Source organism: Bemisia tabaci, chromosome 1 (genome assembly GCF_918797505.1).
Source record: "Bemisia tabaci chromosome 1, PGI_BMITA_v3".
NCBI lineage: Eukaryota > Metazoa > Arthropoda > Insecta > Hemiptera > Aleyrodidae > Bemisia > Bemisia tabaci.
The window spans coordinates 65,623,408-65,650,799 of NC_092793.1; the positions used below are offsets into that span (position 1 = coordinate 65,623,408).

Here is a 27,392-nt window from a genome sequence, read left to right on the forward strand (position 1 = left end):
GTTATCGATGAGATCGGAAATAGTTTATCGATTGACGCCAACGTCAACCAGCGTCACTTAAAAACTCTTTTCTATTAAATTGTAAAATAAACGGCGAGGTACTTAAAACAACGCTTTAAGTACTTTTTCCCGACAGCAAACGCGCTATTACATTTTTCAAATAATACCTCCAAAAAGTGCTTCCCAGTTCAATGATCGTTCGCGTCAGTACACAAAGTCACTTGAAAGATATGATCCATAAACTACGGAGATATCTCCGCACAACACAATACTGAGAAAGTTCCACTTAATTTATAGCACACTTGATTTACATGAGGCGGAGTATTCTTAGGATGAAGTACAGTTAAAACGTTTAATATGAGGTGGAAGAACACACATTTCAGATTAAACTTTTCATCTCATTGTTGGGTATAAAAAGCTATACTAAAAAAAAAAAAAACCTCACTACTCAACGAGCCGAATGAACGACCTTGAGATGCAACCATCACAAAAGCATAAAAGTCTTTGGAGTTCACTGATGCAGGGGCAAAAAATGTATTCCACAGATATAATTCGAATCATCCGAGTATTTGTCAAAGCCCGCGTAACAACGTCTGGCTCCAGAGATGATGACTGATTAATGAGGTCACATCGATGTTTGTCTTCCCGGTTCCCTTTACATTAATGCTGTCAAAACAAATGAAGGTCAAGTGCGTGGATTCGCTCCGTTCCCGAGTAGCTTGGCTCTCTGAGCAAGAACATCCGAAAATTAACTTTGCACGATTTAATTACTACGTCACTAGGGGGTACGCCTCCTGACCGCTTCGCAGTCCAACCCTTCGAGACGCTTAACGCCTCAAGCGTTGCGCGTTACCAGGGTGTCTACAAAAGAGGCTGGTCAAAAATGAGTACTTTTAGAGTTCTTTTTCAGTACATTCTCAAGAAATTCAGTACCTCCTCCAACAGTGTAAAAAATTCCGTACTTTTTCAGCACCGTCATTTGACGAAATTCGAAAAATTTCAAAAATTTGAAATTGCAACAACAAAGTCCGGACCTTTTTGCGGAATTTCCGCACTTTTTCAGTAGTTTCGGACCGCCCTTAAAAAAATCAGTACTATTTCCGGACTTGTAGACACCCTGCTCATAATAGGAGGCTCACTTGGAGCATGAGCGCAAGTTGTACCCAGTGGCGTGGCGTGCTTGGCGATGAATCTAATCGAATCGATCAATCTTCCATTGAATCCTATGAAAAAGGATCGATTATCAGGGGCTTCGAAACGAACACCATAATGGTCGATTCTTGAGCATGGCTTTAAATAGGAAATTATGGATAGTCGATTATCACGCCTCGCCACTGGTTGTGCCAAACTGCCTTGGGTGGGATTCGGAGTTTGAGATTGGGCTCCTCTGTCTCGGGGGCTTTGCCCTGTCTCTTGTCGTATCTCGGCGTGTAAAGTGGCGTTAAAAAGCGATGAGCCATTAAGTGGCCGTGGAACGACGCGAACGGGGGTCAATTTCCGTGCGCCAATGACGAATGACAGCCGCAGCTCAGTAAGATTCCACGACCTGATTGCCTCCGGGAAATTTCCATCGGCCATTCTCAATGAAACAATGCTCATGGGTCTTGAAACATTTTTTCGCCGCTTGTGCACGAGTGATCCAGGTCCGCTAAGCCTCGAGAGCAATGCAGATTCTTTAAAGTTGGCAACGCTGTTTTTCCTCCACTTAGATCCATTAAAAATATCGATTTTAGGTGAGTAATTTGCCACACCATCAATCGATTGTTTCACGTAATTTAAAAGGAGGGAGAACAGTTTTGCCAACTTTCAAGAATCGCCACTGCTCAAGGGCTCTCGATAAAATCATTTACAGGCATATACTGTGAATAATTTAGTGGCCAGCGCAAGCAGGATGAAGCATTTCAGCAATCTCACATTGGATGCGTTAAAAAATTTCGAGATGTATCACTTCAAGAAGAGTAGACTAGTTTCTGATGAAAAAATAATCAGCCGATCGCAAAAGAGTCCACTTCCGTCAAAAACTGATTTGGTGTTAGGAGGAAAAGAGGACAGATTCTCTGAAGCACCAGAAAAAAGTCTCTTGGATCCAGAGTCTACGGTCTTAACAAAATTCACGACGAAAAAGTTATCTTGAATCAGTCGGATTTTTTTCTTGAGTCGCGAGCCAACCCTTTTAATGTAAGCGGAGTTTCTACTCGATTCAAGCAAAAAGTCCTCGTGAATTAAGATTATGTTTTTCTTGCCGAATAGTTCGAGAATCTGGACTCGGGATCCAAGAGACTTCCTCTTCCAGTGAGCCTTCATTTTTCCACTACAATCCAATTGAATTGTGATTCAGAGCTTACAAGACGACCTTATGACGACAAAACAGAGATTGACGTTTCACTAACGACATAACAAGCAAGCGTGACATCAACGAAACAAACGAAGACTTCCGGAAACCTAGCTGAATGCGCGTGGCTTAATTTAAACGAAATTTTGAGATGAGCCCTGCTGCTCATTAATTTCCATGTTGGCAAGGGTTGATTTGTGAGTAGCAATACGCCCTTTTCTTGACGAGGTGACGGAGTGCTGACACGCACAGGCCACGTGGGGGAGCGCACGGGGATCAACTTGGAAGAACGTCATGAATCAATCAGTGGAGAGGAAGTTCGCCTCCCCAGAGCCCAGACTCTTCAAAACTTAGCACCCTCACTTCCCCCAGCCTACGCATGCTGAGTAATTGATCGAAAACTTCGCTTACACATTCAACGCAGCGGAATTCGCTAACCGAAGGTCGTCTCTTAATTTCCGCTGAAGCCTCTTTCAGATAAGAATGACATTTTCGAACCTACGCCGGTGCGTTGTCTAATGTCTATCCTCAAAATATCAGGAAGCCTAATGGTAGAAGCGGAAGGTTGCAATGGACAAAGACAAAGAGGGTAGGTAATAGACTAACTAACGGGAACCCACGAAAGACCCTATAGTTAGTCCATCCTTTTCTCCCCCAGCCAATAGGAACCACCCACGTCAACCAAAAGGATCGCTCCATACTACCTATGTTATTTTTTGTCTAACGCTTTGTCTATCAATTTCAATAAGAAGCCCGCAGTTCCATTTTTGCACCAAGAGCGCAAAATTCAGATTTAGGATGATTTTAATGGTTGCAATTTGAGCGATGTTTTCATGACTAGACCTAAGTCTGAAAATCGGCTTCAGTGCATAGGGAGGAAGATCATCATGCTCATTTGAAATGAGCTCTCATTACTTTTTATGCGTACAGCTCCCTCATAAACTGACTAAAAATTGACGCAACTTCCCTCTCTCTACGAGAATATGAATTTTTAAGCATTAAACTGTGCTCTTAAAAATTCTTGAAATTGAAAGAAAAAAAAATACAAAAGTCAAGACCTTGGGGGGGGGGGGGGGGGGGTCAAGGGCTTTTAATTTACATCGATATGCGGAGATTTGCAACGTCGATAATGCAATAGCGCACTAGCCATCTATAAGGAGAAAAGGAGAGAAACTTGAAACCCTCCGTTGATAACAGCTGCCGAAGAGATCTCCGCGATCTAGCAGTGGCGCGTAGCGCGCCTTCATTTCCGTGCGACACCTCCCGCATTGCCGCGGAGTTGATTTAGTTGCGTGACCTAACCCGAACCTAACTCGAGTCTTTAGAGGCAGTTCCACGCCTTATTGGCGACAGATTTGAACTATATCGGCAGCATAAATTAAGGTGAATCAAAACCGGTAGTAAACAAAAGCGAGTAGGAAGAAATTCATGTTTCCAAAACTCCCTGCTGAATTTTTAGAATTGGAAATGATTCCTTCATTTTTTGAGGTTTTCAAGAACTCGTCATTCTACGTTGGGCGTTACGCGACGTTCAGAGAACTGCGTCCCGAATCTGTGAACTACAGGCAGCGGACCCACAAGGAATTTATTACCTACTGATCGCCAAACATTCACGGAAATCGACGGGATGGACTTAGGAATAACTCGAACAAAAAATGAAAAATTGGAACAGATGCGAGAACTTGAACCAGGGTGTCTACTGAAACAAGCGGGTCAAAAATAAGTACTTTTACAGTACTTTTTCAGTACATTCTCACGAAATTCAGTACCTCCTCCGACAGAAAAATTCCGTACTTTTTCAGTACCTTCATTTTACAAAATTTGAAAAATTTCAAAAGTTGAAATTGCGACAAAAATGACAAAAAATTTAAAAAAAAATCCGGACCTTTGTGCGGAATTTCCGCACTTTTTCCGTACTTCCAGACCGCCCTTAAAAAATCAGTAGGTACTATTTCCGGACTTGTAGACACCCCGCTTCAACATTCATTGGAACCACTGAGAAGTTGGGTAGTGGGCAACTCGGAACTGTCATCGATCCGAGAAACGCATTTCGGACTCGGTGATATGACGTCACACTGGAACGCAACGTCCGCCCTTAAACTTCATCATCGACAGTGCGACAGTGTTGCAAGCGGCGATAAGCGGAGCCGATGCGATGATTTTTCCCACGCAGCGCGCCCGCCCGTCCGCCGCGTCCTTGACACCTTGACCCATTCTGGATCGTTGCCACGCAGCGAGGGGGAAAACAGCCCGACTCGGTGGTGTTGGAGGGGATGGGGGGAGGGAGGGGGGACAACAAAACCGCGACTCGAGAGCCCCCGGGATAAGAACGACTCGGTGCATGGAAAGTTCGGCTAGCAAAGCTCCCGAGTTGCAGTCGTTACGACTTAACTTTTAATGACGTCAAGCACATTCGGGTGATTTGTTCGCTCGGACGACACGCCACAGCGAGCCGAATAGCGAGTCACCTCCCAATAGTCCCGATAGAAGGTTAGTAGCGATTCTTGAAAGTTGGCAACATTGGTTTTCCTCCGTTTAAACGAATGCAAAACAATCGATTCTTGGTAGAGCAGCTTGCCTCACCTACATCGATATTTTTAATGGATTTAAATGGAGGAAAAACAATGTTGCCGACTCGCAAGATCGCCACTGTAGACGGGTTCAGTGGCTACGTCATTCTTGCGATATTCGACCAACTAATTTGCGATACTTGAGCTGTAGGTATTGCTCACTTGATGTGCGTGTGCGTGGTAGCTCTAATCAAAACAATGGGACATAACCTCATTTATAAATTCAGCGTGAGTAATTTGGGATGCTCCTTCACAAATTTCTCATTAACGAATCATAAATCAATAAACTGACTCTTGAAACGTGAAATTCCGCTTGCAGGAAACATCTAGACACATTTTACCACCATAGCGCGAATACGACGCGGTTATAGGTCTTTTCACATTTAAACCAGCAAAACAGTAGTAGAAAACTGTGATGTAGCCACCGAATGAGTTCATTTACGGAGTACAAATCCGATTTCACGCTCGATTCTCCTCGACAGTTGCAATGGCTCGATGAAAACCTTAGGAAGAAACAACGTAAGATTTTCCCAGTGCGATTCAGATTGTACTACTGCATGCATAATCTATAGCACACCACATCGGCACTTCCACTTATCGTTTTCAAAGAAGAAAAAATTGCAAATTGGATGCCGCGGTACTCTCTTTCCACCATGGCGACCTTCACAGAGAGAAATAGTCTCAATGTCGATGTCAAACCGTCTCGAATGCATTTTTTATTGCATACAAACGGGAGAGGACAACGATCCTGCCGGAATTGGTCTCATGTGTCTACCTCCAATTTTTGTGGTAACTTTATTCCCTCCGAACCAATAGTTTTAGAAAATAAAACCTCATACGGCTAATAACATTTTCTGCCGACATAATGTGTTTTGTTTTTTCCATCTTCCCTTATGTTAATGAGCAGGAAAGAACGTGAACGATACACCAAACAAGCAGTGGCGAGGCGTGAATTATCGATTTTCGATATTGTCCAATTTAAAGCTACAGTAAAGAATCGATTATTAAGGTCTTCGTTGTGAATGCCCTGTTTATCGATCCTTCGCCTTAGGTTTAAATGGCAGATCTATCGGTATATCGCAAAGCACGCCTCGCAACTGCAAACAAGAGCCTCTAGTCACTCAGTCTCCGATGGTTCTATTCGTTTCGCTAAGAGCTTCATTCGCTGCAAATGATGGCACGGCGAGGATTCGATATTTTAATCGATTACTGATTCGGTCATATCGAATTTATTTCGATTATTTATCGGAGCAGTAACAAGTAATGCAGCAAAGAAGGAGCTGCGGCAGCTCCGCGTAAACGAGAACACTGCACAGTGCATTATTGCAAAACTCGAGGCTGATCTGGGGTTTTGTCATTCAAGCGAAATGGCGGAATGGCATGGCGCGGCGGCGAGTCAGATAAAATTACTCGACTTGCACACGTAAATACTCAATAATGCGCGCATACGTATCGAAAGCGCTCAAGCACACATTCCCTCCGTGAATACTTGATCGTTCCCGCGAGGTGAATGCAGAGTAAGGATGAGCACTGAGCAGTTGATAGCCGAACTACTGCGAAATAAATTTAAGCTCATCAAGACTGGAAAAAAGGAAAATAAAAGACGAGTAAACAAATGCTGCCGTGCTAGGGAAGAACGCCGTAGGAGCCTTCAGACGTTGCCGAATTTCCTTTGGTAAAAACCGAATTTTCTGGGAAAATTAGGAATACTTTCCCTCAAAATTTTCAGACGATTTTGTATGCAATTTAATCTAAAATGTCTGAATATTTCAAGGAAAAATATGCTTATATTGCGTCAAAAATACACGTTTTATCGAGGGAAATTTGGCAACTCTCGAATGTTCATACGATGTTCTTCCTTAGCACGGCAGAATGGGTGAACTGTGGCAGTGGCATGTTTGATTTTAACTCAGCTCACTCACTTGCTTGGTCCTGGATACAGACAGTGGCCATTTTCCGAGTAGGCAGCACAGTTTTTCCTCCATTTAAATCCATTAAAAATATCCATTTTAAGTGAGAGGAGCTCCCTCACCAAGAGTCCATTGTCTGACATACATTTAAATGGAGGAAAAACAATGTTGCCAACTTTCAAGAATCGCCACCTATACTATTCGTCGCCCTTCTTACAAATACACGGGTGTAACTGCACGCCATGAACTCTGTCGTCCGTTTGACTTCTTACTTTCCCGGGCTCATCTCTCGGTGCGAGCCCCTTCGACAGCCGAGCGACGTATTGCTTTTCAAAATCGACCCAAGTTGGCGATATGGTGGAAGTTAACGTGCAACGCCGACTCACGTTAGCTCGATAAACGACACTGGCTCTGTTATTTTTTTGTCATCAGTGAATAACTGAATACCTGCCACAAGCTATAAATAGAAAATGCAACGACTTTAGAAAACCGAGCTCACGGTTTTCCTGTATGTTTACAGCGGGCCAATCGTTGGAATTGATAGACAAAGCGACAGACAATACGAATGACGGTAAAATGAAGGGGCACTATTGGTTGTTGCAGGCTACGGAGGAGGATGATGGACTACTCTGGGAAAAAAAAAAAAAAAACATTGGACCTAGAGTCCAGACTCTTAAAAACATCGACAAGAAAAAATACTCTTGATTCGATCGGATTTTGGCTTGAATCAAAACGAAATCTGTAGCTTAAATTAAGACGCTTGGTTCTTGATTTAAGCTAGATTCTGATTGAATCAAGAGTACTTTTTCTTGTCGATGTTTTTAACAGTCTGGACTTTAGATTCAATGTGTTTTTTTTTTTTCACCAGTGTAACTATAGGGTCCCTCGTAGGTTGTTGTTATGTACTTAGCCTATTGCTTACCTCCTTTTTCCATTGCAACCACCGGCTTTTATCAATGTATAGCTCCATTTTCCCTAAGTCGTATTTGTCTATAGCTTTGTCAATCCATTTTAAAAATCAGCCCGCAGGTCTCTTTAATTTCAAAATAAGAAAAAAGCCTTTCGAGATTAAACGGCAAGATTTTCTATGCGATTCATCATTTAAAGATTCACTTCCATCAGGCGATACGGAACCACATATGATAGGAAGCCTTTAGCGTGCGGTTCCTTCACGCTCATGGCAGCCGTGCCTAGCTGCAACCATTTAAATGCAACCATTCTTACCGCCTGTCAAGCGCTGATCTGAAACGCAAGAACTTGGCAGTCGTGGAAAATGCATCCGGCACATTTTATCCCATATCAAGCGACTGGTGCTTCTTGGTGGCGCGATTCGAAAGTGACTTGACAACGTGCGATAGCCATAATAATTGGATGTATTTATATCAAACGGAAGTGTGTGCATTAAGACATGAGCCCTGAGACCCATAAGAATATATGCATGACAGAGCTCACGTCATAATGCACATGGGTCCGTTTGATAGAAATACGTCCAATTATCCTCCTCCGACCTTGATCTCCCTCCACTCCGCTGCCAAGTACACTTTGTTGTTACCGTATCCAAACGATTTCGGGCAGTTATTTGTGCAAAATTTGACAAATACATAACCGACATAACCGTCCATGGATTCGGAAAGGTGCATTATGAAACCGATCTACATTATTTTCTCGAGTTGTTGATTGATTACATATTATGAAAAATCTATGCATGGTCAGAGAAGATACTGGACCAGCCAACCGATTCACAATAATTGAATTCGCTCCATTCTCGAGACGAAAATGGGTTGTTTGACATATTTTTGAAATCCTTGATTGAAAGAAAATAGAATTTAAAAAGAAAAAAAAAATAATAACCCACAGACGATGAAACTTTTTAAACATGGTAACTTTTTAACACGTTGAACATGGTAAGAATCGAAGGGCCAAAACAGAAGCATCGCAACACATGATTCCGCATCATTAAACATTCACGAAGCGCACGTGGAACATATTTCGAATGTAGGAAGCAATATAATCGGGGCAAGCTTCAGAAAAACTGGACTTGCTACCAGCGTGAGGTGGAAAATTGGACACATTTCCGCGGTATTCTCGGAATAAGTAGGTCATCTGGGAGCTTGAAATGGGGGAGAAAAAACTGCTTCTGCGTTTCCTGGAGGTATACAATGATCTTCGTATACTTTTATTATTGTGTGCGGGGAGCGTCAATGGACCACTAGACAAGGTACGAACTTCAGCATTCTGATACATGTTTCTTAACCAAAATTTCACGTAGAACACGATTCGCACAACAAAAATTACCGAAATCAACTCCTTACGAAGATATTTAATGATTCTTGATGCGTGAATTCAAACCACCCGCTCATGAAAACTCAATGCTATACGTGATTCACATCGCGCCCTGAACGTTATTATGACAGTCTCTGCGATATAAAAATCTGGCAATCTCAATCTTGACGCTTTGGCTCAGTTATAGCAAATTGCTTATAATTTGAACAACACATAGTGGGAAATGAACGTTTGCTCGATTGAGAGGCTCGCTGAAACCGTTGTGGTGCGCAATTTGATTCACGTAGAGCTTTGAGTTTCTTGTGAGCGGGCCTTTCAAATTCCTCGTAACCAATGTGCAATGAAAACGTTAATATCTTCCTTAGGAGTTGATTTCAGTAATTTTCGTTGCGCGTATCGTGTTCTGCGTGAAATTTTGGTCAAGAAACATGTATCAGAATGCTGAAATTCGTACCTTGTCTAGTGGTCCATTACACTTTCATTCCCCTTCCTCATGATTTCCTGACTTCCTCAGTTATTTATTTCGTTTTAATTTTCTTCTCAACTTGCCGTACCGTTGGCAACGGACGTTCCAGTTAATAGCATTTTTTGTAGGCAGAAGTGATTGCAGCACTCATTCCGCTTTTCTGAATTTCAGTCTGATCGCTTTGAGGCCGTATTTTTGAACAGCTTAGTTGGTCTCCGCATTGATTATCGGAAAATTGAACGAGAATCTTGACGGCGGGCGGTGTAAAACCGTAGAAATTCGCTTATTTAGAGGTAAAGTTGAGTCTAAAAGGTACTCTTTCCTCGCGTGGACTACTAAGGACTCATAGGGAGGATTTAGTTGGGTGAGAAAAAGCAAGGGAAAAGTGTAATCTGATAGATAAACCCCGATTCTTAGGTGCCAAAGAACAAACAATACTCATCGCACATTACATCAGGGCAAACATTTAGGCGTTGAAAATCCCCAAACGGCGCACAGTGGATCGAGTCAATAAGAGAGGTCGCACATGACATTTTTGACTAGAACTGCGAATTCTGATGTTTTACTTTGTCACATTTTAAATTTCGCGGGGTTGGTTTAGAAGAAAATTTTCCGCGAAAACCGATAAAACCACTATTGGAACCTCAAAGTTTTGTATAACCGCAGTTATAAGCGTTTAAAGTTTCTTGGTAAGATTTGAAAACTGCAGAGAGCTTGGAATGAAGATGTGTGAATGGTGTAAGAAAAGGAAGAAACGATTAGATTTAACGGGAAATCTGACAGCACGGTAGGAGGATAGTAGGTGCGATAAACAAGCGAGTTATTGCATCATTGTCCCGGCGCGCGGCGTAGCCGTAGCGGCCGCAGGCATCTCCTCGGCGCGAACGCAACATCGCACATCGCGCCGTAGGAGCGCCTGGATAAAAAGCGGGAGTAATTGACAAGATGGACGGAGGGATTTAATTTCATTCATTTTTCTCACGATTCAAACGGCCGAGATAATGGTGCGTAAACAAAAACAAAAGGCATTCTTCCGAGCTGCCGTGTGTCGCTGCGCATGCGTCGAACGCAGTCCCAAACGCACCGCAACTCATTCGGACTCGACTTTTCGTTGACTCACCTCGTTCGTGCGTCATGAAAAATATTTCCGTTTATCTGGATTTCCAACATCCAAGAAGGAAGTCACTTATTCTCAAGCTGAGTTTCAAGGATCCATATGGTGCTCGAAACGGGACGACCGATTCAAGTTGGTGGCACGTGATTGGCACACTGGAAAAAAAAAAAAACACATTGGATCTAGAGTCCAGACTCTTAAAAACATGGACAAGAAAAAATACTCTTGATTCAATCAGATGTAAGCTTAAATCAAGAACCAAGCCTCTTAATTTGAGCGGATTTCCTCTTGATTTAAGTTTAAATCTGATTGAATCAAGAGTCCTTTTTCTTGTCAATGTTTTCAAGAGTCTGGACTCTAGATCCAATGTGTTTTTTTCCCCAATATTCGACAAATCGTTTCATTTCCAGCTTCATATGAATCCTTGAAATTCAGCCCGAGAATGGGTCTGCATCTAGAGACATTGAGGTACAAAACCAATTTCTCTATAATATTAAATTCTAATTACACAACGATCCAAGAATCTATAAATTCAAGTGCGAACAGGTGAGACTTACACTTGTGTTAATTGAAAATGTTTAGTAACTCCTAGTACCTACTTCAGAGAGCCCAAAGATTAAAATAAAGCCTTTGACCTCCGAAAATTTTACTTTCCGACGGCTGGTGCGCCGCGGCTGTAAGTAGATAAATTTAGATAAATCTGACGAGGTTCCTCTGTTTCCCCTTAATCTCATGCCGCCCCCCCCCCCCCCGCCACCATTTCACGCGACCGGAAAAGTCGGAAGAACACGAAGAACTCCACATGATAAGTCCCGAGAAAACGGGGCTCTTACGTTTTCATGGAATCGCTATTTTGAGTGAGGTTATGGCGATCCTTTAATAGCATCTCGTTGTTTCCGCAAGTTCCTCCGGTTACGCGGGTCTCAGGAGGAATCTGATCCTCTCTTCGTTGGCAAGTGCTCCGGAACAAGTTTATTGCGTCCACCGGGAATTTAAAATTGGAGTAAGTGATCGATAGGATGCCAAGCGTTGCCATATGGAGTCGCCATAAAAGGTTAACGCACGCGAGTGCCGATGCGAGTACAGTTTCCTCGATTAATTATCAGATAAATAAAAAGAATTGGACTTGTTGGAAGTTAGGTGCGTGACAAGTTTTTCAAAATCTCTTCAAGACTCTCGTTACAGATGCTTACTAAAAAGGGTATCTCGGAAAATTTAACGGTTTCATTCGTTTTTCGAGCAGATCAATGAAACAATAGTTTGAAGAAAGGTCAACATGTATACTGAACTCGCAGCATTCACGAGATGCTTCATTGCAGAGGTCAAAAAATTACTTTCCTTAGTTTTTTTTTAAACGCCGAAATGGGGCTTTTGCTGAAAGGCCAGCAAAGGAGCTCACATTTAACCACTACGGCATCTGGAGTTAGAAACATTGGTAGTGTAGCTCATAAAGAGAAAAGAGCGAGAGATAGACAACGACAGAAAAAACAGCATTTACAGCGAGAATAAAAACGAAAATATGACTAATGGATTAACAATTTTGATGGATAAGATTAGTCCTCCTGCCGTACTCTCATCTGTGAAAATACCGAAGTATCTTCATACTTTGTCGATGAGGTAAAGAGACGTAGCAATGGAAAACGGAACCATACGACCAGATCCGTAAGGAATGAAATGCAAAAGAAAAGTTCGGATTCATCATTGAGAAATGCAAATTCGGGACGACTGGAAATAAGGCAGCTGAATACCATTGCTACTCAACGGGTGACGTAAACTCTTTAACTCGTCTAAGTGAAGAGCGACGGCGTCGAACCTCACGAAAAATGAGAGAGCACATGAGTTACGCGGGACGGCCGGCAACTTGGAAAGTTTCCAAAATTAAGGCCTTGAAAAATTTGACGAGAAAAATTACTATTGATTCAAGCGGGTTTTCACTTGAATCAAAAGGATACCGGAGGCTTTGCCCTCGATCGAGGCAAAATCCTCGTGAATCAAGAGTATTTTTCCTTCAGAGAGTTGTCAAGATCACTGGAAAAAAAAACACATTGGATCTAGAGTCCAGACTCTTGAAAACATTGACAAGAAAAAGGACTCTTGATTCAATCAGATTTAAGCTTGAATCAAAAGGAAATCCGCTCAAATTAAGAGGCTTGGTTCTTAATTTAAGCTTAAATCTGATTGAATCAAGAGTATGTTTTCTTGTCGATTTTTTAAGAGTCTGGATTCTAGATCCAATGTGTTTTTTTTTTTTTCCAGTGAGTCTGGACTCTAGATCCAAGCGACTTTTTCTCATGAGTGGGCAACTTTGAGGTGAGCACGCGGTCGCGGAACGACATCGATGCCGACCGTTGGCGTGTGATGGGAGACTTAAATCAGTCACCTGCGAGCCAAGAAGGAGCCAAGGTCAAGATGACATTTCTTCCTCCCGCCCAACGAGCGCTCATCGTGAACGTGCACCATGTCCCCGAGGAACTGGACGAACCGCACTCCGACACGGCGACGAGTCGAGGATTTTCGCGGCGACTTGGCGAAAGCGCGAGCACGTTGCTACACCTGACGACGAGTACACGGAGAATAATAATGAGCTCGGCGCGCTGGAAGTGCCACGAAAGTCGAAAGACGCTCGGCGTTCGGCTGTGGAGCTCCCAGTAGCGCCAACGATACAACGAGAGGCGAAGAACGCAGATTCCAAAATCAGTGACGATCCTTAACAAAATTGCCAACCATTTGCTTCCAAAATATTCAAAACCAGCCTCTGGAGGGAGCTCTAACTGTGAGATACGCCAATTGTGCGGTAAAAGTTGATGTGTTAGGTTTGGGTCCGAGACCGATAATTTTCATCATCAGAGGAAGGTGATGATAAATGATTTCAGGATCTTCAACTCCGGCTAGGAGAGAAACTCAAGTTATGTTACTTGTTGGGTAGGTTTCAGAAGATCCCAGAGACAAGCGACCCTCCAATGATGGCTTCTTGGCGAGAGGTGGAAACTTTAACTTTCGGGGATTCAATCCTTACGGACAATTGTTAGGGCACATCAGTCATCATGCCTTATAGGTGGATGCTGAGCTTTGAATGACGTAATGCGTCAAACGAGTTTGTCAAACTTTGGTATGTTTGCGAAACAAAATAATCGACACGCTGTTCAACATCCACCTAGGTAGGTTAACAGTTGAATGTTGGAGTCCCGTAAGTAAAAGCTTCCACCATTGCCAAGATATCAATGTAGGGTCTCTAATCTCAGCCTCCGTGACTTGAGCCGCGAGGGTTGATCCCTGACTTTCCCGGTTTCCTTTGACCCAATGACCACCCTGTATTCGAATCTAGGTGAAGCGACACCTGCGAGTTACAAGCGCTTGTTGAAAGTGAACCGCCAATAGGCAAGGAGGATTACGATAGCTCTACGTCGAGCGATCGAAATCCTGGTTACTTATTAGTGTATTAACTTTCAACAAGCGCTTGTAACTCGCAGGTGTACCTGGGCCTGGCCGTCTTCACATCGGACGTCTCGGACGATGCGAGTTGGATTAAACGGTGGCCGACAACAGCGCGTGCACCGAGAGGCGGGCGACTTGGCCACTCTCACTCTTGGTTTCGTTTTCAGAGGTCACGAGTGACCCTAAGAGGCCAACTCGACTCGCGAGTGAAGTGGATGGGCGCTCAGGGATAGCACAACTCCGAGTTAATTGACCCTGATGGCCGTTCCTTTGATGCGTCCCAACGCTTACATCATCGGTGACGGTTAAACGATCCGACTTGCGTGCCGACGCAGTTCCTTTCATCAACCATCAACGAATGGAATGAGAGTAAGTGCACCGTGTTGCCGGTGGCAGTCCGCGCAAATTGGCATCCCTCGCTAGAAAGAAAACCTCTCTCTTGAATCCGGAGACCAAACTCTTAAAAAATTTGACAAGAAAAATACTCTTCATTCAATCGGAATTTTGCTTCAATAGAGAGCCAAGCCTTTTCATGGAAACGGATTTCCTCTTGATACAAGCCTAAGTCCGATTGAATAAAAAGTATTTCTTCTTGTCAAATATTTTAAGAGTCTGGACTCTTGCTTCATTAAGGGACTTTTTTACTGAGGTGAGCTTTGTTGCCTATAACCGATAATTACTAATGAGTTTCAATAGAGGAAAAACAGAGTTGTATAATTGATCAAACATATACCATGCTCTCTTCCCTACAGGACGCTTTTGGACCGTCGTTACAATTGTTAAAATAAACGATATTTTCCGATACAAATTCAAAACTGACAAGCAAACTAAAAAACAAGGTAAACAGAACAACTGAAGATAGGTGGTCGCAATTCTCTATCATCAGATTGGATACGAAGCTTTGCCTCGAGGTCAAATGTGCGGAAAAACTCAATACCAAAGGCTAAAAACTCTTTGCTTGAGACTTTTCATTCTACCGGAAATCAAACAACTGTTATCGTTAACACGCCCATCAGTGAACAAATCAAGGTTACACGACTCTATCTATGCCTTTCAATTTGAAATGTAACAACAGCGAGACAGCATAGGCACAGTTGGCAGTCTGAAAATTATCAACAACATTGCACGATTTCCAGTGAATTGCCGTAAGAATGATCCCTAATTTTTCTTCTGCAAAACACATTGTTTGGAGAAAATACGTCAGTTTTATTAATTTTATCTGCTAAATTAAAGTGTACATCTACTATCTACCACAATAAAATGCGTTGTATGGAATTTCTTGAGCGCTGAGATATTCCTTAAAGTTCCACGTCGATTCTTTCATTTCCCACTCAGTTTCCACTTATTGTGCGAGAAATCTGCGATCTGTCATTGCAAAATCCTCCTCAACTTCTATATTAAACACAACTCTAGTTTAATTAACGCCCCGATAGCGAATCAAATCTGCTCAACTGGGGTACTGCGCCACGACAGAGGGATTAACCCTCCACAGCCTTCCCCTCCTCCTCTTGGAGATCTCCTTTTCAGTTCATTGCATTTCTCTGGCACCGGAATGAATAAGACAGCTCCGCTGAAATCGGAACCTGAACATCCCGCACCTCTGAATTACTCCCCGTTGATTGGGCCGAGAATCGGGCTCACTGCTGAGGAGGGAGGTGGGGGAGAACGATGAAATTTCAGTCTCCGATGCTTGAACTTTGTTTTAGTGTGGGCTGAGGGCGAACTACATCACGTCGCGATCAATCTCAATAGATGGCTGATGGAAGCGCAGCGCAATATTGGATTACGAGCGGGCCCGATAAGACGATGTCTTGGCGAGTCGTAAAAGTTTGAAAAGCACTTGGCGATAAGGTAACTGTTTCACGGAATAACTTCGCTCATTGTGAGAGGTCCCGGATCATAATACCGAGCGAGAGAGGAATGAGATGAGTGCATGGCTCCGGATTTCCCTCTTGGAAGCACGAATGTTCCAACAGTCGGAGGAGATGGCGTCCCCAAAATGCATCACCGTCCGATCAGAAGCGCTAATCCGTACTAAGGTGAAGATGAGACTCGCCCCAGGTATATTTAAATACTGAGAAAAGACCAACAAAATTCGGCCCCTGGCTGTCCAGAGTGTCTACTAAAACAGGCTGGCCAAAAATCAGTACTTTTTCAGCACATCCCCAAGAAATTCAGAACTTTTTCGGTACCTCCAATTGACGAAATTCGAAAAATTTCAAAAATTTGACTTTCCCGCTCAAATTGCGATAAAAATGAGAAAAATTCCGGACCTTCTTGGGGAGAGGGAGATCCCCTTCTCGAGGGAATATTTGAGTGTTTATGATCCTTCATCAATAAAACTTCCAGCCCTGAAAATGGATCGCATCTAGCAGACGGGAACGAACGCAATTACAGTGTTGTAAAAATCGTGCATTTTCATCTTTATCTTTAAAAAAATGTCAAGTTTGGTAGATAGCTTCCGTTTTCCTGCGAACAAATTTTTCATTTCAAGGGTCAACGACTGCGTAACTTTATTCCTGTATCTAATGTATTATCAAAAGCAGTGAAGAAGTAGCACGATTTTGAAAACATCGTAATCACGTTGATTCCCTTTTGCTAAATGCGATTTAAACGTCGGTCATTCACTTATATTTGACTGATGAAGGATGTGGATTTCAAGTTTCTGACTTGTAAACTTTTCGTTCCGTAGGCCTTGATCCGCGTTGCTGACTTGGACGATAAAAATGAACGACAGTGTGAAATCTCATGATAAATTTCCTCGCTCCTAACTCGAGCTAACTACGCACCGCGCCTAAGAAACGCGAGCCGAGCGTAGCGTTCATTTGAGTCATCCCATGATTAATGACCTTTGCGTACGGAAGCGGTGCGAACTGGGGTGCAGAAATCAAGAGAGAACCAACCCCCCACCCCCCCCGGGACCCCCGGGAAGGGGCCGACTCTTATCGCAAAGCTCTGCCCGAGTTCCAGAGGCCGCAATCTGCATGGAACCAGATAACCATGCAAGTGCTGCCCGCACTCCTGGAAGCCCGATACAACTGCGTCGCATAAGCCAAAACGAAAAACGGACAACTTATGATTCAACAAAATCTTCGTGTAACAGGGATACTCCTCATCTAAACGTAGGCGAAAAGTTCCCAGTTCTACTTAGAATTCTGTCATTCTACGGGTGGGATCCGAATTAAAAACTTGAGATTATAAATTATTAAGAGAGATTGTAAACATCTGGAAGTTTGTAGTTACCAGGGTGCCTATTATAACAGGCTGGCCAAAAGTCAGTACTTTTACAGTACATTCCCATGAAATTCAGTACCTCCTCAGCGGAAAAATTCAGTACTTTTTAAGTACCTTCAATTGACGAAATTCGAAACAGACCAACAATTTGAATTTCTTGCTCAAATTGCGACAAGAATGAAAAAAATGAACAAATATTCCGGACCTTCTTGCGGGATTTCCGTACTTTTTCAGTGCTTCCGGACCGCCCTTAAAATATCAGTACTATTTCCGGACTTTCCGGAAATTCCAGACTTGTAGACACCCTGGTTACTAATTTCGTCCAAAAATTGAAATTAATGAATGAATTGAGCGGAGGGTCAAAGGGTGTCTGTATACACCAGAGAAAAGAGACCCTCCACTGGCCTCTTGGCGACAGGTGGAAGCTTTAAATTTCAGGGATTCAACATTTCCTCGTACATAATACATGGGAGCAACAGTCACCTTGCCTACTATGTGAATGATGATCTTCGGTCGACGCAATGAGCTGACTATGTTCTCCAAACTTCGGTTTGTTTGCGAAACGAAATTCTCAACACGTTGTTTACCATCCACCTAGTAGGTAGGTCAATAGTTGGAAGCTTGAGTCCCGAAAGTAAAAGTTGCCACCATTGCCATGATTCCACTGGAGAGTCTCTTGTCTCTGATATACACCTGGCGATCAGGGTAAGATGGGAGGAGGTTAAAAAATCCGGGGGGGGGGGGTGGGGGTGGGGGTGGCAGACGTCCTTCAAGGACCGTCTTAAAGGGCACGTATTGCAATGACATTCACTACAATGAAAAAATTCAAACGGAAAATTTCTAACATTAGCGTCAAAAAGCGGTGCATTTCTTGCTTCTAGCACAGCTTTTTTCCACTATGCGCACAGTCGGAAACATTCGAATTCCGATTTTTCACTACAGTGTGTCACTTAAGATTCACCAGAACTTTGGACACAACACGGAGCCTTCACTGAAAAAAAAGTAGCTTGGATCAAGCATGATAATTCTTGAATTTGCCGCCGAGAATTTTCTTTATCTTGCTTTAAGCTGACTTTTTCTTGATTCAAGAAAAATAATGCTTGGGTTAGGCAAAAAGGTAGCTTATATTAACCAGCAAAATTCTTGATTTAAGAAGAAATACTTCTTGGCGGCAAATTTAAGATTTTTTTTTCCAGTGTTGGACGATATAAGAGGATGGAGCAAAGCTGCACGTTTACCGATCATTTCTACCGTGGCGCAAACGTGTCATTTACGAATGTATTTTCGAAGGAGCTGACACCCACGGCGCGGCGCGACCTCCGCATTTGAGTGGCTGCCACTTGAGATCTCGACTCCGCATCCAAGTCCCCATTGATGCGACAGAGACGTCTAGCGGTTGCCGTTGCGCTTCATCACTCGACAGTAAACGAGAGGAATTTAGTCACCTCAATTCTGTACGCTAACTTTGCAACTTGGATACAAAAGAGGTGCGATACATGTATGCCAAAACCATTCTTCTGTGCTGCACTGGAAAAAAAAAAACACACTGGATCTTGAATCCAGACTCTTGAAAACATTGACAAGAAAAAATACTCTTGATTCAATCGGATTTTTCCTTCAATCAAAAGGAAATCCGCTTAGATTAAGACGCTTGGTTCTTGATTTAAGCTAGATTCTGATTGAAACAAGAGAACTTTCTCTTGTCGATGTTTTTAAGAGTCTGGACTCTAGATCCAATGTGGTTTTTTCCCAGTGTGCTGGAAGACTTCCTACCAACATTCGCACGTTGACACAATTCCGAGAATAAAATTAAAAAATCCAGGAGAACTTGAATTCATCTTTGTGAATTCGAAGAATTTAATTCCTCGGTTTATCCCGTATTCGTGAAAATTTCGAGGGGGAAAAAAATACGGAGCTTTTCTCCGAAATAAACATAACAAACGAGGCGATGGGGCAACTCCTAAATGCTCATGCGGATTTTTTCCTTAACACAACAATAATGTAGGCCACCTGAATTCAAACGTGACCGTCACCCAGCGATCGAAATTTGGTCGCGTTGGGGAGTCACGGAAAACTCGGATTAGGCGATTTCAGAACAACAGATTACCGCTTCGAGGTGTCATAAAAAAACTTTTAACTTTTGCTAGCGTATTCAAAAGGATTAAAGGGTGCACTTTCGAACCAATTGTATACGCCAAAATCAATTATGGCGGTTCCGTTTCAGCAAATAACAAACCCTCTGGGGAAAATGAGATGAAGTGATGAGCGAGGTCCAAACTTTAACACGCCATGAAAGGAATGCTGGATAAGGCTGAAGTCGTTAGTTTCGTTCCAGTCCTGCCGACACTATTTTTAAGCCTTGCGTTTCTTGGAGCTATCCGATCTCAACATTTGCACATCTTCATTACCGACTTTCACGTTCGTTTCGCGAGCCGAGGAGACAGCGGCGGGAGCGGGGTCCAAGTTAGTTATGAAGCATAAAAATTTTGCATAACTGCTTCACCGCTGCAGGCACGCCATGCCACGCCATACCACGCCACCACGCGGCTATGGCCCTTCTCGGACTTATCTCCTCCGTACTTGTAGCGTCGAGCCGCCAGCTGAAGACTGACAAGTTTTCGAAGATCTTTACTTCATACCCTCTTGCGAAAGCAGGCGTCAGAGATACTGCTCTTGCGAACTAATCCTCACCGAACCAAGCCAAAAAAAAAAATCAACCCACGTTATAGAAAAAAACACTAATTGGAAGCTATCAACTGAGCCAATACAACACCGGAAAAAAAACACATTGGATCTAGAGTCCAGACTCTTAAAAACATCTACAGGAAAAAATACTCTTGATTCAATCAGATTTAAGCTTAAATAAAGAACCAAGCCTCTTAATTTGAGCGGATTTCCTTTCGATTTAAGCTTAAATCTGATTGAATTAAGAGTCCTTTTTCTTGTCAATGTTTTCAAGAGTCTGGACTCGAGATCCAATGTGTTTTTTTTCCAGTGAAGGCTGCCACAGAATTAAGAAAATGAAATTTCCTCACATTTCCCTGACACATTTTGGTGAAATTCCCTAACAATTGAAGATATGCCAGATGGTTAGTAAGACATTATTAGGAATAGTTTTCAGACAAAATGTGCTGTTCGAAAAGTCAAACCCATTTTAGACAGCAAATGAAGGTGGCCCAACAAGTTTTCCTCGACTGCGACAGCCCTGTATACATCGTCAAAATTTTCTTTCATCAACACATACCGAATGAACGATCAAAGTTGATCATTGAAACAAAGGGTCGAGAAATTAATCCAACATTATCGAAAGTTGTAACTGCATGCCTTTTTTCTCGAAATGAAAGCATTTTTTTCAGTGAATGCTTGGCCCCTCCAAAGATAATCAGGGAATGGATCCTCTGAGTCACATATTGTAAAAAAGACGCATGACCAGTCATCGCACGCGCTGATTTAATCGAGGCGATGACTTCCAGTCAGCGCTAGGATTGTTGAAAAGTTATCGATGACCTTTGATCGATCGATATCATAGCTAAGATAGGAATTTATCGACCGGAGTCATTCGATTACGAATACGATTCACCGATCGACCCGCGGTTTAAATTAACCACCGAGCTTCCAGTCAAGGTGAGACGCGATCAATAGGGTGGTTGCGGCAGGTTAGGTAACTGACCGACGACCGTGTTAATATTTCGGGGTGAGTAGTCTTCAACTCGACTCACCCTCAAGCTCATCTCACCTCATGGCTATAAATCAACCCTGCAGCGATTCCGGCAAGTTGGCAACACGGGTTTTCTTCCATTTAAAGCCATTAAAAATATCGATTTTAGGTGAGGCAAGCTTCCTCACCAAGAATCGATTGTTCCACATACATTTAAAGCAGCGTTGCCAACTCTCAAGAATCGCCTTTGAATCAATTGAGGCCTTAAACCAGTCCGACGCCTGGGGGTTTAACAGCACTTCTAGGAATTTATTCTGGAATGGAAAAATCGAAATAATAACCGGCTCTTTTGCACCAAAATAAAAGAGGTGGTAACAACACCTGAAGGCGTTCGCCGGGTTTTGAATTCCATTTCTTCATTTCTTGTCACGCACAAGCATAGAATCTGCACGAGAGGGCTGCTATTGAACGCTTCCATAAACGGTTCGGGCAACTGCTTCATGAACTTTACAGGGGTGAGTGAAAGGAGGTGAGATGGACGCGATTTTTTTATTATCTTTGAGGGCTATTTCAGCTTTGAGGTCATCACGCGGATATTCCATCGATTGAGTTGGTTATTGAAAACATCGTTCTGTATTCCATAGTTCGGTATCCCTTCAGGAAGGAAAAAATCCTCATCGCACTTTTATCAATGATGCTGGTTACGTTCAGAGGTGCAATGATGTGCGCAGTTGGATGAGAAACTGAAATATCAGCGTGCCCTGTCAAAAACAGGAGCTCGGAATGTGAAACGTATCGGCTGTCAAGTTCAAGCCATTTCAGCCCTTGAAATTAACAAACTAATTACTCTCATACTATATGATATGGTAGTCTGGAGGGGTGAGTGGAAATATAAAAGAGAGGAAAAGAGAGAGGGGGAAAAACAATAGCAAAAATATCGTCTATTTCGATCGTCCATGATTAGTGTTTACTGCCTTTCGGCTTTTCTTGAAAAAAATAACTTTAATTCCCACGTTCGTAGCTACGCAAAAGCTACAGAGTGCGCTGTTGCGTTGAAATCTGCTTAGCTGTTATCACAGGCGCCTAAACGACAAGGTTATCAATGAAACGACTAGAGACCTTGATCGAAAAACGCTTTCTAGGAGGTGAGTTCAATTCAACAAACAGAGTGCTAGAGTTTACATGCGAAACTTGACCACCCGCTCAAAGTGGTCAGAACACCTTCCACTCTTCGATATCACGCCGTGACGCAGGCACGACCTTGGCGACGAGTTTTTTTGCCATGTTTTCCCCCCTCGCTGCGACGGATTTCAGCGTACTCATTCAACACTCGATTCTGAGCGCTTGCGAGGGTAGCGCAACTCACTGGACGCACGATGGACACCCCAGGCTCTGGATCCGATTTCCCAGGGGCGGGCCGGAGTCGGCGGGGCGGTATTCCTCGGTTGCACAACGGAGCAGTTGCATCAGCTGAGCGCTGGAGCAGCGACACCAACGCGGACACCACTATCACTCGACGGACCCGCCAAAGACGCACTGAGCAGGGCACCGCGATTAAAGGAGAATCACTTTCCGCCAAGGTTGAGCGGATCCACTCGAGTGCTCCACCGACGAGCCGCGACGAATCGCGCACACTGACACTCACTCACTGCCCAGATAACAAAAGCCACACTCGAAACGATAACTCGGAAATTTTCGCGGGGGAGGGGGAGGGGACGAAAAAAACCCCCGGACACTTGAGGAGACGTCGACGCGGAAAGGAAAACACTGCGGATGGCGATCCTCGTGGGGATTTCGGGACGGCGAACGCGCTATCGGCTCTGGCGCTCGGCGACTGACGGGAGTGTGTGCGGCGAGAGACTTGACCGAGACTGACGTCGAAAGCGACGACGACGACGATCGAGGCGCGGCGAGGCGAGGCGAGGCGAGCGCGCTCGATGCTCGATTCAGTATCGACTTAAAAATAGCCGAGCCCGAGCGGATCCGAGACGCGGAGAGGCGCGAGGCGGCCGCGCCGGAGCCGGAGACGTGTACAACTTTTCGACATATAATAACCTCACTCGTCATGCGCACCGAGACACCGCCCCGGCCCCGGCCCCCACCCCGCCCCGCGCCCCCTCCGCCCTCGGCCGAGCCTCCGAGCCGCGCGCCCATTTACCATTTTCGCCACCGCGCCACCCCCTCGCCCGTCGCCCCAGCTCCGAGGGCCCGTTCCGTTCTTCCTCTTCGCAAACGGTGAAAATTTCCCAGGATCGGAATTCGTCGTGCCAGTGCGGACACGGAAACCAGATGCATCGGTCCAGTGCTCCCATGCCGTGTCCGTCAAAAGCTCCGGGATTCGGAACTTTAGTGTTCCAATTTCTACTACGTCATGACCGTCGAAATTTCCTGGATTCTTTTCAAATTATTTCAGAAGTTCCGAGGAAGTTCTGGAAAATGCAAAAATCCGGAACACATCGGGATTTTTAATAGTTTCAGGGAAAATTCTGAAAAAATTTGTAAGTTCCGAAATTCGATACCGATTCCGAGAAATGGGCGCACTGGATCAGTCGCGCATTTCGCAAAATTAACTCTTGAGGATACTTTTTAAGAGTTGACAACGAAAATCTCGAATTGCCGTACCTTTTCCATACTTCTGTACTGACCCTCCGAAATCCGAGCTCTTGCGGTGTATCTGTACTTTATCCGTACAGTAAAAAAGGAACGGTTGTCATTACGGTCAAATTGTGGTGAGGGGAACGATGCTTTGAATGCATCCTGATATTTTCTAAAATTGATCAAAATCGACCTGGAAGGCTCTCAATGAGACCAACTTCAGTAAAATGCAGAAGGGCGAGAAAAACTCTTCAAATGACAACCCTCTGAACGAAAAGGCGATACGCAAATCGGCGCGCTTCAGAAAAGGGGTGGTTTTAAGCCATGTTGCATTCTTATTCCACTCGCGATGGGAAAATGAGGAGTTTTCAATTGTAGGAGCAACAATAACTGCTATCACTTCGTCAGACTTTTAAAAAATTTCTCCGAAATGAGAGGGATCGTGATGGGACCCGAACGCCTTTTCAGACTAGAAAATAAGTGACTGGTGTTTGCGACGGAGCCGCAAAATTCGTCAAAAGTTGAACCAACATCGTTGAAAAACTTGGGCGGTGGTATACTGATAATTAATAGTGACAGTAAAAAAGAGAAAAAAATGATAGAATAGCAACGCACTATAAAGGAGGTTGAGGCAAGAACCATTCAAACCGAATAACGAAAACAAGTACTTGAACAACGAGTGCTAATTTGCTTTAAATTTAGGCGAACACGATGATCCTTTGAATGCCACAGATCTAAATCGACCGGGCTTCGGAACCCTTTGGTCTTGGATGAGTAGGAGATGGAAAACCTCTTATCTCCTCGTCTCACAAGTTTCCTTCAGCAACTTGAGGCAGCTTTACGCCGATCTCAAAGGGGTCACGATGAGGCACCGAATTGCGCTTTGCGCGAAACGAAACACGGTTTAATCAAAGGGCATTGATGAGCATAAAACTCAATCAGTGTGAGATTTTCGACGCACGAACGAGTCAATTTACTCGGCTTTAATTTAGCCTCCTTGTTTACTGTGTGGACGGTGCTAATGACTGTTAATACTCACTCCGACCCTCACTCCCATTAATGGGGTTTATTGAATTAATTAGGTAATTTAACTGGTAATGAAATAAGTGCCACCATGAGTTTCGCCATGAACACCGGAAATCGGGGCGCCGAAACAGGTATGCGCTTTTCCTCCCATCTTGGCTCTATATTCAAGATTTCTGAACTAAAAGAGAGAATAATACAGAGATCCGGTTAATAGGAAGGGGGAGGGGGTGAACACGAAATAACACGAACTTCTAGTTGATTTGAGGGTATTCACTATTCTTAGTGTTAAAATCAACACAAACCTAAATCTAGTAAGTTTGTGTTTCACTTTCCATACTTGCCGAGAGCCACGTATGAGGGATACACTTTTCCGGCTCTAAGTACAATAAAAAAAGAATTATACCGTTAGGATCTACTTGAAGGAGTCCTAGCTACAACGGTGCCTTCGAAAACAGGTACAGATAGAAACGGAAGACTGAAGGATACACATAATAAGCTCCTCTGAACCTCGCGTAAGACGCACGATTGAAGTGCCTTCATTTCGGCGGTTATGCAATTTGAGCTACAGTAGAGTTAAAATATTTGTATCACGCAGCCTTCCGTTTCTCACTGGACCAGTTTCCAAAGGAACCTGTCTCATGATTGCATTTACAAGTTAGTCTAATTCTTCCTTGCTTGCTTACTTATTCTAAGTGTTGCGTTGTTATACGCCTGAGAGCGCAAACCTCAACGACGCGAGTTTCCAAAATATTGAGCTGACTTCTTCCAGAGTCCGTCAAAACTTCCATTCAGAGTGAGAATCTGATTTGATCAAACTTTATGATAACGAAAACCAACGGTCAGATTACATAACAGGTCATTAAATAGATGGGACACAATGTGATAAGCCGGGGCCAACAACGAAGTGAATAATGTTGGCGTAACAGAAAAAATAAACCAATTGAGCAGTGCAGTTATAGCGGAGACACAAAAGATTGATAAGAAATGGAGCTTACGTGAGACATACCCGAGACGGGAGGGATATTGACAAAATGTAGAATCATACCTGCAACAGAAAAGTAGAAACTTGTTAATAATTGTGGTAGCATTAATTGTGGTGCGGAATTGGGGGGTACTTCATGCCATTTCTGGGAGTCTTGCGGATGATTGTTGACAGTTGTAGGAGGAACGAAGAATGGAGGATTTGCATGCAATTTTTTTATTGCTTCATCTGAAAGTGCTTAAAGAGCTGATTTCACAGGATTTTTTATAATTTTTTTCTGACATGGGAAATAGTATAAAAATATATTTGAAAGTGAGAACATGTACCGCCTGCTGACGTCATCTAGCGGCATTTCCCATTTAAAAACATGTATTTTAGCATATTAGATAATTTTGTAATATCTTCTCCAATACTTGTTCAATTTATGACCGAAGGGTATCCCCTTGTTCAGTTCACTCAGGGGTTTCCACTTCAACACGCAATTCATCAAATTTCAGACACCTGCAAATTCTCCATTCGTTCGGAATTACTTTTCCGGTCAAACGCTACAAATTCCATTTGTCTCTAAACTTCATTTCGGTACATACTGCTTCCTTCGGTAATTAGGCCGTGCTGCAGACTCGTGTTTACGGCGGCAAAAAAAAGTCAAAGCTCAATGGGGTGCCACGAACCAAGCTCGTTGGTCGTGGAATGAGGGGGGCTTAAAGGGAGGGGGAGAGGGGGGGTGATGACAACAGAGCTCAATGAACGCGACCCGGAGCACAATAATTCGAGGGTGTGGTAGGTTGCCACCGCGGCGGGCTCCAGGGCCCGGCGACTTGATGAACCGCTCCGAAGTTCCTTCGGTTCGGTTCGGTTCTCTCCTGTTCTGTCCTTCCGCGGTTTCGTGTCCTAGTTTTCGTCTCGACACTGTGTGACAACACTCGGCCGCACCGTAGCCACATCCCACTCATAATTATTCATTCCCGTGGAGCCCGATAGAAACACTGACACCGTCGCGTTACCGAAGAGAGCAGCAACTACAAAAATAAAGTTCCAATATAATTGACCCATGCTCCTGAGTTCTAATGAAAGATGTTCCTGTTTTTTGAAAAATTGCCGTCAAATATCCGAAATACACTCAAAAATCGATTTGGCGATTTAATTCCGACTGTATAAAGTGGGCCTTCTACACGGAGAAAAAAACCTCATGCATGGGACCTGAAGTTTAGGTCACATGGATCTCTGAAGTTTTCGGATTGAGCATCTGAACACTTCAGGTCTAGCTGTTGATGTTCGGATCACACATCTGAAACTTCAGTTTTTACATCTGAAGTACTTTAGATGTGAGAACCGAAGTTTTTCGGATGTGAAAAACGAAGTACTTCAGATGTAAGAACTGAAGTTTCAGATGTGTGATCCGAACCTCGACAGCTAGATCTAAAGTGTTCAGATGCTCAATCCGAAAACTTCAGAGATCCATATGACCTAAACTTCGGGTCCCACGCTCCCACGCACGAAGTTTTTTTCTCCGTGTATATTTTCATATTAGGGAATACAGCAGTACGTGTTATCTTCTACTGATTTCGTGGTTGCTTCTTGCACACATAAAAAACAAATTAATAGGCAAGGGATCGACGGAGACGGGCACCATTTTAATCAATATGTACGGCTCAAAATACGAGATACTGACGAATACAATTTTAATGTCCTGCCATCTCCTGCTCAACACACTATTTCATTTTTGAATAACATGTGTAAATAACTTCATCATAATGTTTTCCCTCCTAATGTTTCAAACGTCCGAT

General features: G+C 43.5%; 1 protein-coding gene and 1 long non-coding RNA gene across 7 annotated transcripts in view; both read right to left on the reverse strand.

Annotated features, from left to right (window-relative positions):
- par-1 overlaps positions 1 to 23,035 on the reverse strand; it is a 124,390-nt gene extending 101,355 nt beyond the window's left edge. For 2 of the 6 annotated variants that reach the window (XM_072305583.1, XM_072305579.1), the window contains exon 1: positions 22,322 to 23,034. The gene's annotated coding sequence lies outside the window, so the exon portion shown is untranslated. Of the gene's footprint in view, positions 1 to 22,321 lie in introns of all 6 variants that reach the window. The other 4 variants (XM_072305573.1, XM_072305589.1, XM_072305593.1 and 1 more) reach the window with 3 other exon arrangements.
- A 2,611-nt stretch (positions 23,036 to 25,646) lies between these two features.
- LOC140225729 (uncharacterized) overlaps positions 25,647 to 27,392 on the reverse strand; it is a 95,792-nt gene continuing 94,046 nt past the window's right edge. Inside the window, exon 4 of the long non-coding RNA XR_011900711.1 lies at positions 25,647 to 25,668. This is a non-coding gene — a long non-coding RNA (uncharacterized lncRNA). The remainder of the gene's footprint in view (positions 25,669 to 27,392) is intronic.